Here is a 12,400-nt window from a genome sequence, read left to right as displayed (position 1 = left end):
GAAATCTATTCATCCTGCTAGGCCTTATCCTCGGGGTCCCTCCATGCAGCTGGCCAGACCTCTGAGCCTCGTTTTTGAGCACCCACAGCACACAGTCCTATCTGTTTATTCAGCAAAGTATCTATTCCATGATGTGACACTAAGCCAGCACTGGGGACATCCTTAGCCTATGAGTGCCATTCAGGCAGGGGTCTTTTGTCTATTTTGTTCACTTATGAATCTCAGTGCTTAGCACAAATCAGGGACTCAAAAACTATCTGATAATTGGTGAAATAATATTAAATGAGAAGCACTCTCTGACTTTGAGAACCATAGTCTGGGGAAGGAAACTGGCAAATCGAAATAGGCTGGGAAGCACTAGCCAGGCTGTAAGGACAGAATACTGCCAGCCAATCCCAGAGGGTGCAGTCAGGGAGGACGTCCTGGGGACAGTGGCATGCAGTGCTCCGCCACATTCAGTAGAGAGAAGAACAAACATGGAGGCCTGGAGGGGAGTGAGAACAGGGCAGTGTGGCTGACTCAGTGCACCTGGGGCCCTTCAAGCCTGCAGAGGTGAATCAAGGGGTCTGGGGGGAGCAGTGTGAGGCAGTGTCTGGAGGCCCCATGGACAGCTGCTGGAAGATTTTAGGCTGATGAAAATCAAAGTCAGATTTGCATTTTTAGAAGTTCACTCTGGCAGGGGAGCATACAGTGGGTGGGAGTAAGGAGTTCCCTAATGGTGACCCCCCCACCAAAAACACACATCTCCCTAGGCTATAATTATCTGTTTATGTCTGTCTCCCACCAGGCTGAGACCTGGAGCTCTTTAATGAGGAAATACATGGTTCACTGCTGTTCTAAAGAGCTTTTATTGCCTTAAAAGTCAAGGGAAACCTCAATTCCTTTCTTTCTTCAGCTCAGTTCAAAGCCTGACCCTTCAGGAACCCCATCCTGGTTAAACTGACCGCAGACACATAAGAGGTACCTGGGTAACTCAATGGCCCCCACTTGGCTGGGGCTGACTGCTTAGAGTCTCCTGCCTGAGGCCCACATGCTCAGATCACCAGCATGGTCTGGGCCCCCCCCCCACCACATTGCCAACTTCCTCTGTCTCCTCTGTCCTTGGAGATTTTCCCCATCTCAGTTGCTGGACGCAAGTTACCTTGCAAATTTCCCTGTCCTAAAATATTGGTTCCTCCACAAGTGACCTAGGGCTGGAGGACCAAGAGGAGCCTTAGGACCACGGGAATAAGTGGCTCAGGCTTTGCCCTCCCAGGGTGTGCCCAGCCTCAGGGCCCAACCAGGTTTACAGAAAGGCATCCTGTGGGCCAGCAGAGGCCCCCTCAGTCTCTCCCTCCCTTCTCCCTTTGGCAGGGCCAAGTCAGTGGTTTATAAGCATTTTTTAGGAACAGAACTCTTCCCCCTCTGTAAAACCTTGTCAGTAACCATGATGCCTAAAGCAGATTAAAGACTGAGGCATAAACATCTGAACAGTAAAACAACTAGAAGAATGTATACAGTTTTCTGACCCTGGGATGAGACAGGACTTTATAAAAGGCAAGTAACAGAGGGAGGTGGGCGATTTCCTGGTTAAACATGGGGGACTGAACACATATTTTCCCCTCTAGTTTCTGCCAGGAAAGGAGTAATAAAGAAATAAAAAGGTATAAAATCCACAAAGTAGAGAGAAAGACAGAAGGGACCTCTCGGCAGAGGAGTGATGCATGTAATGTTTTGCAAGGTGGCAGGCAGCCAGGCAAAACTCAGGCCAGGGCTGGGGAAGCCCAGGTAGGGGAGAGGAGGGGGTCCTCTCTGAGACTTAGATCCACCAAAGAAAAAAGGCTCACCAGGACTGACATCTGGGGAGGCCCCAGTGAAATGGCTGGGTCCCCAGAATACCAGCCTCCATGAAGCCCCCACTCAGCAAGGCCCCATCACATGGACAGAGACCTCGGGGGCTTTTGGTGCCTTTCTCTTACATGCAGTCAGGGATTCCTGGGCTGCTCAACGAAGCCCTTAATGGGAAAGGCAGAGATCAAAATGAACAGGATTCCATTTGTCCACCCACTCATCCTACCCCCAACCTAGGCACTCACCCTACTCACCTATGCAACCCCATCCACTTACCTACTCCCTTACCCCCTCATCCTCTGAGGGGGCAATGGGTCCTCATGAGCCCTGGGTGAGGCTGTGCTGACACTGCAATACTGGGGGAGGGTGGGACAAAGCTGCAGGGCTGGAACACTGCTCTCGGGACTGTCTCCTTGGAAGCAGAGAGGCCCATGAGCCACCATGACTTTCAGGTCACTATTCAGCTCCAGGCTTGCTGCCCTGCCCACACAGGGAGGCATTGCCCCACCCTGGGCCCCCACAGCAGGAACAGGAGGAGGTGGACCTCAGGGAGTTATAAATGAAAGGCCTCCCCTCCTCCCAACTGCCTGCCCAAGGCACTGGGCAAACATTCTTGAGGCTTTAGGGGCCCTGAAAAAGCATTTCCAAGACCTGAGGCAACAAATAGGATCCCCTGCAGGGGGGAAGGTCAGCGAGGGAGGAAAACTCTTGTAGGGACCTATTTCTGGAAAGTGTGCTGGGCCTAGGCCCAGTTTGCTCTGGCACCAGGCATCCTGCTTGGCAGGTGAGGAGTGGCTTGGCTGTCAGTGGGCACAGGAAGGGGGGCCCAGCTCCCCAGCCAGAACGGACTTTCTGCACCAGCAGCTGGGGCAGGCACTCCAGCTCAGGGCAGGTTTGTGGCTCTCCTGGCATCTGTCATTGACAGGCAATTAAAGCGTGTTTGTTTAACTTTCTCTCATTATGCATTGGAGTGGTGGAAATGGTGCTGGTGGAATGGACCCTGCTCCCTTCTGGCTCTGTGACCAGACGAGGCCCTGCCCATCCGGCTCTGAGACATGGGCTATGACCCTCTGGGATTGTGAGTCCCAGGTGTGCACAGCACGCAGGCCCTCAAGCACCTGGGCCCCTGGTATGTTTCCTGGGGTCTGGAGCACACCCACAGAAGCCAGTGGGGGTGGGGTGGGGAGGAGCTTTGCCAATATGTGTATGTCGGAAGTGTCAAAGTACCAGGCAGCCCTGTGCATGTGTGTGTGTGTGTGTGTGTGTGCACTCGCAAGAAAGAGAGAGAGAGATGACTGATGCTTGGTGTGTTCACTGGAAAGAGAACTATAGAGACCTGGGTCTAGTCTGCTGCTAGCTCACTGCATGCTTAAGAGGCCCGCTCTCTCTCAGCATCTGTTTTCCTATCTGTAAAAGGGGTTTAACTGGATCAGCTCCAAGGGTCTCAGGCTCCAGAATTCTTTGCTCCTGCAACCTGTGCCCTTATCCTCAGCCTCTTGCTCCCAGGCTCCATCCACCCCCTACAGGACAGCAGTTTCTAAGTCTACCTGCCATTTGGCTGTGGCCAGCAATGCTGCTGGTGATGGCTCTGCTTCCAGGTTTCAGGACCCATCTCCTGCATGAGGCTTGATTCCCAAGGCCTGGGCCCTGAGAGGGGCTTTGCCAATAGGGCAGGAGTTGGCTACTGCAGGGAGGTCTAAACAGACAGCATGAGTCTACTGTGGGGCTTTGGCCACGGGACTCCAGTGAGAGCCAGGGGCCCAGCCCCCTCTGTGAGAAGTCTCAGAGATGGTTCATAGGCAGGGGCATGTGCAGGGTGGGTATCACAGCAGGTCGCCCCAACCTCCCAGGCCCAGCTAGGAAAGAACCTTTAAATCTACCTGGCGAACTTGGAACTCAGCCAAGACTCCTACACCCTGTTAGGAGAAGAAAGTTCCAAGGAGGTCAGCTTCTGTGGGACCCAGAGTTGGAGACAGACGGGTTAGGTTGGTCTTGAGTGCTCATACGGAACCATAGGAACAAGGAATTCAGAGTGGCCTCAGTTTCCCCAGTGTGACAGGGGACAGAAGGCAGCAAAGAGCCAGGCTGGGCCCAACACAAATACATGAGGCACCTTTCAGTCCTACTGTACACATGGACAGCCCCACACTACCCAAGAGGCCTGTCACACATTCTTTCACTGGGCCTCCAGAGGTCACTAAGACCATCCTCCACTGGCCAGATTTGGTCACCTCACCCTCTGCTACAAACACTGAACAGCTCCTGTTGTCCTCAGGAAAAAATCCTTGTCATGGCTAGGCTTACTGTCCCTGCCCACCCTGATTTCTCACCATCGCACCCCAAGCCAGGCCAAGTACCTCAGCCAGGCCATGCCCTCTCCGCCCAGGCCACACCGCTTCTGACAGGCCCCACCCCTCCTACTGGGCCCCGCCTCCTCCAGCTAAGTCATACTCTGGTGCTCTCCCTGATCTCTAAGCTTTGCACATAACAGTTCCTACCTTAGCATAGCACTATTCCCTGTCTCCTTTGTCTCACAGTTCATTCTCAATCATAAAAATGCAGTCTGGGGCGGCGCCTGTGGCTCAGTGAGTAGGGCGCCGGCCCCATATGCCGAGGGTGGCAGGTTCAAACCCGGCCCCGGCCAAACTGCAACAAAAAGTAAAATAGCCAGGCATTGTGGCGGGCGCCTGTAGTCCCAGCTGCTCGGGAGGCTGAGGCAAGAGAATCGCGTAAGCCCAAGAGTTAGAGCTTGCTGTGAGCCGTCATGGCACTCTACCTGAGGGCGAGGGTGGTACAGTGAGACTCTGTCTCTACAAAAAAAAGAAAGAAAGAAAGAAATGCAGTCTGGCCCACTCAGAAAGACATTAATGGCAAACAAGAGGGTAGCACATCCTGCTGTGTCTGTCCCCAAGGACAGTGACTGGACCCCTATTATCAAAATTCCAGTGAGAGGTGAGGGCTGGGCTGCCATGGAGGAGCGGGGCAAGGGCAGGAAATTCTCTAAATGTTTTGATCACGTCCTAAACTAAGAATAAAGTCAGACTGTAAACACTGTGCAGTGACATTCCTGCACTCTTGCCCCACCTGGCTCCTAGGAAGCTGGTAACAAGGGCTATGCCACACCCTCAGAAACCTTAAGATCCCTCTCGTGGGAAACTGAGGAGCCTAAGAGAGAAGACCCAGTGATGCAGTGACTTTGGGACCAGCAGACACTCCTGCAGAGAAGCCCATGAGAATGTGAGCCTGCCACGCCTATAGAGTTCACCTCTGAGTCATGATTAAATATGAACAGACAGCTGGTCACAGTGGCTCACACCCGTAATCCCAGCACTTTGGGAGGCCACAGTGGGAGAATCACTTGAGGCCAGGAGTTCAAGACCATCCTGGGCAACACAGCAAGACTCTAACTCTACAAAAAAATTTTGTAGAAGCTAGGCTTGAGTGTGGCAGATGCTTGTAGTGTCAGTGACTCAGGAGGCTGAGGCAGGAGGATCATTTGAATACAGGAGTTTAAGGCTGCAGTGAGCTATGATTGAGCCACTGCACTCCAGTGTGGGTGACAGAGCAAGACCCTGTCTCTTAAACAAACATGTGCAGAGAGCCCCTAACATGAAAGGCAAACACCAAAATTACCAAAGAGGAAGAAAGTGTACTCAGAAAACAGAGACAATGAGTGTATATAAAAAAATTTTTAAATAAACTAAAAAACCCATGATAATTCTATTGGTATGCAAAGATACTGGATCCCTAAAAGGCTATCAAAGAGAAACTTCAAATCAAAAATGCAGTAGCTCACACCTGTAATCCCAGCACTTTGTGAGGCTGAGATAGGAAGATGGCTTAAGGGCAGGATTTCGAGACCAGCCTAGGAAATAAAGTGACACCCCATCTCTACAAAAAAGAAAAATTAGCCAGGTGTGGTAATATGCTCTTTAGTGTAGTTCTCAGCTATTTGAGAGGATGAGGCAGGAGGATTGGTCCAGTTCAGGAGTTTGAGGTCATAGTGAGCTATAAAGATAACATGGCACTCTAGGCAGGGCAACAGAGCAAGACCCTGTCTTCATGAAAAGAAAGAAAGAGAGAGATAGAGAGATGGGGAGGGAGAGAGAGAAAAGAAAGAAAAGAAAAAAACCCCCCAAAAATGAAAGCCAAAAACCAAAAACTGCATTTTTAGATATGGAAAAAAAAAATAGCTGACATACAATAGTCAGTAAAAAGATTGAAACATGAGAAAATTTTCTACAAAGTTAAAAAAAAAACAAACGGGAGTTGTAAAATTAGAGAGAAAAAAATAAGAAAATTAGAGGATGAATCCAAGAGGTCTAACATCTGACTAACTGGAGGGTCCGGAGAAAGAAACTAGAAAAAATGGACAAAAGAAAAGCATCAAAGAAATGATCCCAAAGGTCACCTAAAACTGAAGGATATGGATTTTAAAATTGAAAGAACATAGAAAGGGCCAAATGAAAAAAATGCCTCACACAAAAAAGCACATCATCATAAAATTTCAGAATCACAGAGACGAGGAGAAAACCCTACAGGCCTAAGATTTTAGTACCTGGCTTAAATATTCCTTAAAGTTTGAGAGTGGAATGAAGCATTTTTGGACATGCATGACTTCAAAACATTTACACTGCACATATCCCTTCTTAGAAAAATGTCAAAGGATATACTCCACCAAAACAAAGAAGTAAACGAGGGAGAGGAAGTCACATGGATATGCAAAAACAGAAAGTCCAACATGGAAGAGAGACCAAGAAATATCCTGAGAAGGAGAATAAAGATTTTTTTATATACGCTCATTGTCTCTGTTTTCTGAATACAGTTTTTTCCTCTTGGGTAATTTTGGTGTTTGCCTTTCATGTTAGGGGCTCTCTGCACATGTTTGTTTGTTCAAGAGACAGGGTCTTGCTCTTAAGGCTTTACATGATGACAGCTGTTCAGCAGGTCTGGAGTGCAATCAGACCTCATTAGACCATAAGACAGGAGGCCTTAGAAACTAGACAGCATCTGATGTATGTAAATGTAATGAAGGGGAATTAAACTTCTCTTGGAAAATCTGGATAAATAAGTAATATGTCAAGTGATACATATCTATGACATTGCATAGAAAAATAAACATAAAGCATGAATTATTAACTTCCAGGAAAACCAAAAGTCTAAGAGAGTAAAAGCATCTTGGGATCTGTGATTAAAAATGTCTTTCTTAGGACACTCTCCTCCCTGTCTGCATGTCTTCCCATAACTGATTAAAACAAATCCCAGGTACATTTGCAACTCTGGGGTTTCTCACATTGTAAGGTTATATTTGCACATGAAGGTGAAGAAAGAATCTGAAGATCTGGCTCCACCACCACCTCATCGCCTTTGCAAAGACCACTGAACACTGGAGCCTCACGTTTCCTTATCAGGAAAGTGGGCATAATAATCTTTCCCTAGCCTGCCCCAAGAATTATGATGGGCCTCAAAGGAGATTGACACATACAAGTGTGTGTGGAGGCAGTCACTTACCGGGTCTGGGGTAAGGAGGGATTGGCCCCACCAATCCGATAACCCATTAGGATTAGTAACCTTGAGACTCATGGATGAAGGGCATCTGGAAGCCTGTGATGGATTGTTTTATGGATCAACTTGGTGACCCTGCTAGTCAATTACTGAGTCAAGCACAGGCCTACCTGTTGCTATGAAAATAGTTTGTAGATGTGGTTAACATCCCACAATTGATTGACTATAAGCAAAGAGATTGCCCTCTATAATGTGAGTGGGCCTCATCCAATCCAATGAAGGCCTTAAGCAGGATAACTGAGTTTCATGGAGAAGAAGGAATGCCTCCCCAAGACTGCAACACAGAAATTCTCCTTGAGTTTCTAACCTGCCAGGCTGCACCACAGATTTTGAACTTGTCAGTTTCCACAATTGCATGAGCCAATTCCTTGACATAAATTTCTTTACACACATGCATATACACACATATCCTGTTGATTCTGTTTCTCTGGAGAACCCTGACTGGTACAAGGTCCAACCCACAAATAGGTCCTAAATGGACCCACCAACCAAGGGAATGTCCCCTGGGTCTTCAGAGCTCCAACTGTCTTAAAGACAGTGTTGCCAGATTTAGCAAATGAAAGCACAGTATTTTATCTGGCAGCTTCCTTAGTTTCTTGTTCCTTCTACAAACACACCAACGTCTTCTCTATACCAGGGATCCAGTGATAAGAGGCTTCCCCTGCAAGGGTCTCTGGACATGCAGGTGCCCACCTGTGTGCTAAGGAGGCCCTTGGGTGGGACTGAACCCAGCTATACGAGAACAGGAGGGTTTCCCAAGGAGGTGGTACCTAAGCTGAGCCCTGATGACAATGATGACAATGACAACAACCAATAATAAACACTTGTTGAGCATTTGAAGTCTCAGAAACCTTGAGGCAGGCACTAGATTGCTATCTCCACTTTACAGATGGCAAAAGTGAGGCTTAGCAAAATTAGGCAAATTTGCTGAGAGTCTCCCGGCCAGAAACTGACCTGGAAGCACATTCTTGTTGACCTTAATAGCTGAACTATTTAAGGCTTTACATGACACAGGCTGGTGCTCACCACACATCTGATCCACTTTGTATTGGGACTGGGGCTTTTGCATGTATGACTCTTAAAATCCTTGCATCAGATATCAATGGACTCTACTGTTGCTCCCACTCAGAGAAAAGGAAATGGATGATGGCCATGAGCCTGAGCCCAACGACATGCAGTAAGTGGAGGTTGAGCTGGGAGGGATGCTGGCTTGTCCACCACCCCCGACTTTTAGGCGACTCTTCTGGCCTCATGCTGCCTCCCTGCCCAAACATACCTCACTGAGTTCCCAGGTTTAAGTTCCTGTAACAGGTGGGAACTCACTGGCCACATGTGTCAGAAGTGGGGGAGGGCAGCCAGCTGTAGGCTAGACTCAGTCTGCTGGGGGTCCTAGGTCCCTAGGGCAAGCAGGCCATGATGATTACAACTATCTTTAGTCCGGGTGTTAGGGTTTAGCTTGAAGCTTCAAGGTGTCCCTCTGGTGCTCAAGCCCAGCTCCATGGAGAGCAGAGCAGAGAGGCCTGTACCTGGGAAGCCACCTATCTGGTCAATTTCTTTTCTTTCTTTCTTTCTTTTTTTTTTTGAGACAGAGTCTCACTTGGTCACCCTAGGTAGAGTGCCATGGAGTTATAGCTCACAGCAACCTCAGACTCTTGGGTTCAAGCAATACTGTTGCCTTAGCCTCCCAAGTAGTTGGGACTACAGGTGCCACAATGCCCAGCTATTTTTTAGAGACAGGGTCTTGTGCTTGCTCAGGCTGGTCTCAAACTCATGAGCTCAGGCAATCCACCTGCCTCAGCCTCCTAAGTGCTGGAATTACACTGTAGCTGGAGCTACAGTACCCAGCATCTCTGGTTAATTTCTGGAGCACTTCTTGTCCCAGCTAATTACAGAGACTGAATTTCTTTAAGTCACAAAACTAAAGAGAGGACAAGGCCAGGCTGAAGGTGGGAGCCCTGCCACATGCCAGAGCAGTGATACTTCCCCCAGGGAGGAGGGGGCTTGGAGCCTGCTAGTCAGGAACAGCCACCAGGCTGCTCACCAGGCCCTACTGGAGGGTTCAAGGACTGGACAGAATAATTAAATTCCATCTTTTGCTATGGCAGGGATTACAGAAAAGACAACATTTTTTAGGCTAAGAATTTTTTGAAGGAGAACTCAAGTTCTTTCTTGGAGAGGGGCAGCCTCACATGGATGTCCTCACTGTGGAAACACAAATCCCTAAAGGACCAACTGCATCAAAGCTTAAAACATGATAGCCAGCCACTCCACCCCCAGGCACCTACATCATCAGCCCCAGGACTGTGGAACTTTCTGGTGATATTCAGACGCACCACACAGGTAAAAAGAGCAATGCTGGAGAATGGACTTGACTTAATCAGGCACCTACTGGGTGAGAGACAAATGTACCCTGGTATGCTGACCTTCCTTTGCTAGTGAGAAGACAAAAACCAGAGAAGTTTGGGAACCTGCTCAAGGTCACACAGATTGTTGATTAAAGGACAGAATCAGAGCCCAGATCTTCCCTTCTCCCAAGGTCATGGTGGGCTGGGCTAGATGCAACAGCTCTCAATGTGATGTGAAACACGTGCCTGGACTATGGCTGGGCATGAGCAAAGTCTGCCTGTGATTTCTATATCCCACAGTGGCTCTCTGGGATCTAATAACCTGGCTGGCTGAGTCTTTCTTCCTCCCTTTCTACCTCCACGTCCAACCCTGATATCAAGAGTGATGGGTCTTGCACCATGGCTGTAACACCCCCCAAAGCATCTTTTACCCAACAAAATCTAAGGAGGAATTATTAAGTTAATTTAGCAATACTGCTGGAACATAGACAGTTTTTAAAAATCAACCATATCCCTACATACAACATGTAAATATAAAAAATAATTTTAAATTGATACCATTTACAAAAGCATCATACAGTATGAAATTACTTAGAACTAAATTACTTAGGACTAAATCTACAGAAAACTATGAAACATCACTGAGAGAAACTAAAGAACTAAATAAATGGAAAGATATACTATGTTCATGGATTCAAAGATTCAATGTTATTAAACATAATAATTCTCCCCAGTTGATCTACAGATTTGATAAAATCCGATTCAAAATGCTTGAAGGATTTTTTTTTTTTTTTTGGTGGAAATTGGCAGGTTGATTCCAAAATGTATTTGAAAATACAAAGCTCCAAAACTAGTCAAGACCATCTTGAAGATAAACAATGAAAGAAGACATATAGGAAAGATTTTTCAATAAATGATGCTAGGTCAATTGGATAGCCAAATGAAACAGAAAAATAACAGAATTTGACCCCTAATCCACACCACATGAATTCAATTTGAATCAGATGGCAGATCTAAATCTAAGAGGTAAAACAATATAGCATTTTGAAGAAAACATAGAATACTACTTGTATAACATCAGAATTGAATTCTTAGACAGTACACAAAAAGCTCTACCATGAAAAAAATTTTTAATAAAGTGGCCCACATGAAAATTAAGAATTTCTTTTCATCAAAAAATACCATTAAGAGAATGAAAAAGTATCACTGGATACAGAAGGAGTCCTAGAATACATACATCTACAAAACTGGACATCCAGATGGCCAATGGTCTTACGAAGAGGGATCCAAAATCATTAGTTATATCAGGGAAATGCAAATTAAACCACAATGTGACATTCCCCCATACCCACCAGAATGGCTAATGTTAGAAAAATTAACAATTAATCTTTTTACCAAGTACTAGAGAGGCTGTGAAGCAACTGGAACTCTCATACACTGCTGATGAGAGCGTCAATGGTACAATCACTTTAAAAACCATTTGGCAGATTCCAATAAAGCTGAATATAATGCTATTCCACGACCTAACAATTTCACTCTTAGATTTCTATACAATAAAAATGAATAAATATGTTCACCAAAAGTCATGTACAAGAATGTTCATAGCAGCATTGCTCATAAAACCCCAAATTAGAAATAACCCAAGTTTCTATCAATAGTCAATGAATTGTCTAGTGACAAAATGAAATACTATACTGTAACAAGAGTAGACAAACCTCATGCAACAGTGTGGACAAATCCCAGCCACATAATGTCAGGTGAAAGATAGCAGATGCAAAAAAGTATTTACCATTCAATTTCATTTATCTAAAGTTCAAAAATAAGCAGAAGAATCTAAGGTGTTAGAATTCAGATTAGCAGTTACTCTTGGGGAGAGTCATGATAGAAAAAAGCAGGTCATGAAAAGGTTTTTTCTTGATGTAAGCGCTGGTCATTTTGTGATAAACACATGAGCTGTTTTCCTAATTGTCCTAAAACGCCAATTTGACTATGTCACCCTCCAATGCTTCCATCATTCTGCTGTTGGCTGCATTCCGTGCTCTGAGCACCTCTTGCTTTTCTAGGCCTTAGGTTTCTAGAAATGGCGCCCAACCCAGCCCACTGGTCAGCTAACTCCTGTGTAAGCACCACCTCCTCCAGGAAGCCTTCCTTGAGCACTCCAGGGGCACTCAGGTACCCACCTTCCCACCAATCACACGTGCCCTGTGCACTCCTTGCTCATAGAACTTAGCATGCTAGATGGGATAACCTTTTGTATATCCCTCTGTTTTAGTCCTTTTTGTGCTGCTATAATGAAACACCTTAGACTGAGTAATTTATTAAAAACAGAAATTTATTTCCTCCCTGTTTTAGAGGTTGGGAAGTCCAAAATCAAGGGCTAGGTATCTGCTGAGGGCCTTGATGCTGTGTCATCCCACGGAAGGTGAGAGGGCAAAAGAGAGACAAGAGGGACTCAACTGTCCTTTTATAAAAAACCCACTGTTGAGCTAGTGAGCCTACTTCCACATCAGTCTGTTCAGGAGGGCAGAGCCCTCATGGCCTAACCACCCCTTAATACTGTTACAATGACAATTAAATTTCAACATGAGTTTGGGCAGAGACAAACATTCAAACCATAGCACCATCTTCCCTATGAACTTTTTGAGGGCAGGGGCCATGTC

General features: G+C 46.5%; 1 protein-coding gene across 6 annotated transcripts in view; it reads right to left on the bottom strand.

The window, feature by feature from the left end:
- Window positions 1-12,400, bottom strand: part of COL26A1 (collagen type XXVI alpha 1 chain) — a 178,885-nt gene that overhangs the window by 17,952 nt on the left and 148,533 nt on the right. The gene's annotated exons all lie outside the window — the stretch shown is intronic.

Source organism: Nycticebus coucang, chromosome 12, assembly GCF_027406575.1.
Source record: "Nycticebus coucang isolate mNycCou1 chromosome 12, mNycCou1.pri, whole genome shotgun sequence".
Taxonomy (NCBI): Eukaryota; Metazoa; Chordata; class Mammalia; order Primates; family Lorisidae; genus Nycticebus; species Nycticebus coucang.
The sequence above is the reverse complement of the archived record's forward strand: the minus strand, read 5'-3'. Positions and strand labels throughout refer to the sequence as shown.